We start from the raw sequence: 5,347 nt of genomic DNA, 5'->3' as shown, positions 1-5,347 counted from the left end.
TGGGTAGATTTGTTACACCAACTGTCAGGTCTTAAATAACTGCATGTGACCCCAAAAGTACTTTCCCTAAAACTTATGTGTACCCTGAAAGCACATGATTGTATTGCTGCCTTGCCAGGTCTTGCTCAGAAGACAGACAAGACAGGATTAGCTCACATGTCCTCAGAGCTCCACTCAGTGCCCATGCAGAAAACTAGATGTGCACTACCAAGTTCCCCCTAAGCCTCAGGCATATTTTTTACTTGCAGCTGTTAGGCATACTGGCATAGTCAGACTTACTTCCATTTCCCCCTTCTAGATATGACTTTCTCAGTAAACATTAACCTAAATTACCCCAACTCTCTTTTTCCTCTTGCATTTTCAATTCTCCTGTAGCAATGGAATGTAGGAAAATCTTAAAATTCTTGGAAGTGTTGTCACACCTGAAAATTATGAGTGTCTGTTTTCTTGGCACAAATTGTACATTGTAGTTTCTTTGGCCTGGTTAAAGGAGGAAGTTTGTTTGCTTCAGTGATCAGATACAAAATAAAGCCCATAAATTGATTCAGGCAAAGCTCAGTGTCCCCAAAGACTGTATTGTTGTTGAGGTGGTGGTGCTGCGGTGTTTTGTTGTTGTTGTTGTTGTTTTCCCCCATTCTAGCTTTCTATGGAGGCTGAAAAAAAACTAAAAAGGTAAAAAAATAAATAGAAAAGGTCAATAACCTTTGGTTATTTTCTGAGGGACATGACAAGGAAGAAAACACGACATTATTATTTTTTTATAAAAGCTCACATATAAAGCCTATCTATCTTCATTTATTTGTTTGTTTTGAAGGAATAGCCTCCATGTTGAACTATTTCTTTGGGACATTAAATTAAGGCAGTCAATTTAGCAACAAAGTTTTTCAAAGGCACTTGTCATGGTGAGGGTCTGGCATTTGGGCGAAAATGTTTTGCTGAAAAACTGAGAACCACCAACAGTTTAAGACCACTGACTTAAAGCAATAAACGGGAACATGTTGTTTATCAAAAAACACTTTCTTCACATCAGGACTGGAGTTATTTTAGTCATGATTTCAGTGAGCATATCACGTGCCCTACGAATGCTCAATTATTCAGAGATGCTATTCACAACCCAGGAGGCTGGCTTCTCTGAAATACTGTTTTGAAACCAGCAATGAATGTGGTGCTTAGGGGGAAAACCCCACATATTTCCTCATTTAAAAAGAAATCTCTTGAGTCGTTAGCCTCCATAAACATCTGCAATAAAATGACCATATTCAGTTCTTCCTTGTTCTTGATAGAATAAACAAATTTTGCCAATAAAAAGAAAGCTATCCAATTTGACGTAGCATATACTCAAAGATAAAAAGGGACATGGCTTGGTTAGGAATTTCGTAACACACACTCCCTAAAAATAGCTTCATTCATTTATTCTGGGATGCCTAGATTTAAACTTTTGCATTGCCAAAGGTTTAGCCATAGAGAAATTATAGTGTGTGTGTCTGTGTGTGAGAAAGAATGAAATTATACCACTCATTTGTTATATCCAAGTCTTCTGAATTTTTAACGCTTTAGAGATAAAATTGTTTAAAATAACCTTGTACTCTAGGATGGCCCTGATTCTTTCTCAGCTTGCCCCTCACTGTGTGAGGCCGACTGCTTAACGGACTTGTCACAGGCCTTCCTGGATGTAGGTAACAGAGACTTTGATGCTGAAGTGGCAGCGACAGGGGAACAAGAGCCGGCGAGGGAGCTTTGAGTGGAGGGTTTGCTCTTTTACCTTTATGCCCAGTTCCATAATTGTGCTTTCAAATGTAATTCTAGCTGCCAATTTACACTTTATCAGAGTTAAAACTTATTTTTAGTTTCATTTCCATGAAAAATGTGCACTTTGCTCTTGATTGACAGATATGTTTTGACAGTTAATACAGGTTTACCCAGTCAAGGCTTGTTTTAGTGGAAGGTGAAAATGGGAGAGGGGAGAGGGGAAAAAAATTACTTCGACAAATCTCGATATTTCTCTTTTTATTTGCATTCGTTGTCTTAACAACAATAATACTCATTGGCAAGAAATTTATTTACACTAACAAATTCAATTTAATCACAGGTATTGTTAGATTGGTCAGAAAACAAAGGACGGCTGTATTTTGCTATGAATGCCTCTGAAAACTGAAGAGTAAGGAATGTCACTTGAAACGGAACAATCTAGAGAAGTACATATTAACCAAGCACAAGAGAACAATTCAGACGTGGCACTATTGTCTCTTCCATGCAAATGATCAGACATCAAAATGTACAAATTAAAAGTTTTAGGTAACATGCTGTCCATACTTATTGGACTTAAAATTATTTTGAAACAACTCTTTTACTTTAGCAGTATATAAAGAAAGCCAAAAATAAATCAACTTCTTACAGTGGAACAGAATTAATTCTTTTTTTATTTTTCAGTTGTCCAGTTGTCAGTAATATGTAGCAGGTGTATTAGCGATTTAATTGCAACACCATTAAAAAACACAAAAGCAGTAGTTATGACATTAAATAAGATTGAGGAAAACATATACATATATATATTTAAGGAATTTCACTATGCACTAACTAAATTCGATGTTGGGAAGTGTTATCTAGCTGGAATGTCTCTTCATTCTCACTGTTTCCAGTCATCTAATTATTTCTGGCTAATTGTTCCTTCATGAATGAATGATTAAATCCTTACCAGAAAACCTGGGTGTATAAATAAAATAGCTGAAAGAAACAGAACTGTACACCTTCCAACAACATACTCGCTCACACTCACAACCAATTGTGTTATTTTTGGCAGTGACCAAAATGTCATCACTTAACACAAGAAGTAAATAAATAGTCACGTGATGGCACCACTGCTACCAGAGAGTCAGTAGCGAGTGACTTCAGCATCACGGCCACCAATTACGTTTTAGAAGTGTGAACAAATTCACAAGAACATATACAGTGCAATTTTCAGCCAAGAAGACTGCAGTCTGCAGTTGAAAATGCCCAAAGCTGCATAAATTTCTTCTGAGCTCTAACTCAGCAATGTGCAATCTTGACATCAAAGCATCAACCAAACCTTTGAAGAAACTTGATCGTACTAAAATACCAAGTGTCTAATAAATCAATTTTACTAAAATATATAAACATGTAGAAGGATAAGTGCATTTAGTAGAGATACTTACATCAAAAAATCTTTTAAAATCTATGAGCCATTCAATGTATACACAACACAAAAAGTGGCAATAAGGCTATGATTACAGCTCAGGGTCCTAACTGACATTATCAAGTTCTATACACGTTATTTTATGCCATGATTGTGGCTTGTGTGTATATGTATAAGGTGGGAGTTAGACTCCACACATATGTAGTTCTTCACATCAACACAAATGGCATGCAACGTTGTTGAGAAGTTGTTTTTCTTTTATTCCTTACGTCTTAATCACTGTTGAATCCCTAGTGGTTTTGGGGTTGGGGTAGGGTCAAGCATTGGAAATTATCATGTTTATTTCATTCCCTACTCTGAGGATCTGGAAGCAGGACACAGGCTGTGCTGGGTCCATATGCTCACATATGTGACCCTTCAAGTAACAACCATTCCCTCAAGAAAACCACACAGACACCCACGTGCAAGCACATAAGGACCCTCTGTCTACGATAAATAGAACTTGATGCTTTTGCTTTCCAGGGGAAACTGATTCTACAGGCTTTTTCTTTGCTTTCTGCCTCTTAGTTGGGCCTATTCTATGCTGCTACTTCAAGTTACTCAGATGTGTTTTGTCTAGTTTTATTTTTTTCCCCAGTGTTTTGGACCAAGATTAAATTTCCTGAGACTTTAAATACCCAAGACAAATGCAAACAAAATCTGCCAACATACCCAGGCTGGTTTTCAGGAGTGAAATCACTGAAGCACATTCAGATTTCCTAAAACAGTACTTTCTTTTGAGAATTTACTTCCCCCCTATCCATATAATAATGACAACAATTCTAGTAGAAGATACGGACATTTTCTTTCTAGACCTTATCCTTAAATGCTTAGCTTCAGAATAGTGCACAGGTCGATGCTTGATTAAAGATAAATTTAAAAAGATATAAAAAGACTGGGCTTTTTCCATTTTACCTTTTCATTCAGAAAACACTAAGGTCTTTGCATGAAGTAGGTGACATGAACCCTAGTGACTGTTGTCTACAAAAGTGCCACTCATCTCTAGCTCTGTTGGGAGTACCATTAGTTATGCAAGTAGAATTTGGTAATTCTTAGAAATCTCAGTGTAATGTGGGGGCTACAACACATCCAAAGTGTAGATATTTCCCTTAGAATTACTGGGACATACTTCCTTTAGAATCTTTTTGAACACTATTGTTAAACATTGGGTCTCCTCTTGAAGCTTAGTCTATATAACCTTTAACACTTATAAATGAATCAGAATATATATACAAATGCAAATTTTCATTTACCTTTTTTAAAATGTAATTTTCAAGCACATGTTAACCCTACTGCACACAGAACCTAGGTTTTCTTTGTCTTCAGCAAAAACCATAAAGGCTGAGGTGCTAGAACAAACGTCCTGTGACCATTTTTGTAGCTTGGGCCTGGGATATCTTAAGATTTCAGGCTAGAGATGACTATAGGGTCACAGGTAGGCAAGGGTTAATTGGGTTCCTCATTTCCAACAACGAAGGAACACACCGTAGACGGTTCCATTTTATGCCAGTTGAAAGCAGAGTTTGGTATTAGCACCTATGATGCTGTAATCATGAAGTGCCATGGGCTAAAAAGGCTTACACGATGTTGCAGGTGGAAAATCAATGTCAATCCCAGCTAAAGGATGAGAGCCACAGAATAGCTTTATTGTCATGAAACTAAAGGTGGACTTCATCAAAGCGTTAGAATGGATAAAATGAGGTTTCTGCCCTAACTTAACACTCTGAAGTAAACTTCTGATTCAGGAAAAAAAAATGAGAAAAGTATTACATAAACTGTGAGTTACTTTAAGGGAGCTGGTCTTCAAGAAATCTGTTATAAAACTAAAGTCCTGTACTGGAAATGACCCAGATACAGCTCATACAATTCTGTCTGTCTAGAATTTGGCCTCTCCACACATCGCCTTCCCACAAAGCATAACCTAACCCCCAAAACACTTTTGGCTATTGTTAGAGTCATACTGAACTCTCTCTTTTACGGAATAAAGTTTATAGTAACCAGATATTCCCTTTTTGTTCACTTTCTGCTAATAAAAAACTGCAAAGTTTTTAAGGTTCATGAAGCAACAATTTTGTGTTAAATTGTATCGACACTGAAAACCACTAGCATTAAAGTAGGAATTGTGCAAGACATTGGAACTTTCAATTAAGTATC

This window comes from Lemur catta, chromosome 11, assembly GCF_020740605.2.
Source record: "Lemur catta isolate mLemCat1 chromosome 11, mLemCat1.pri, whole genome shotgun sequence".
Lineage (NCBI taxonomy): Eukaryota > Metazoa > Chordata > Mammalia > Primates > Lemuridae > Lemur > Lemur catta.
This window is presented reverse-complemented; position numbering follows the sequence as displayed.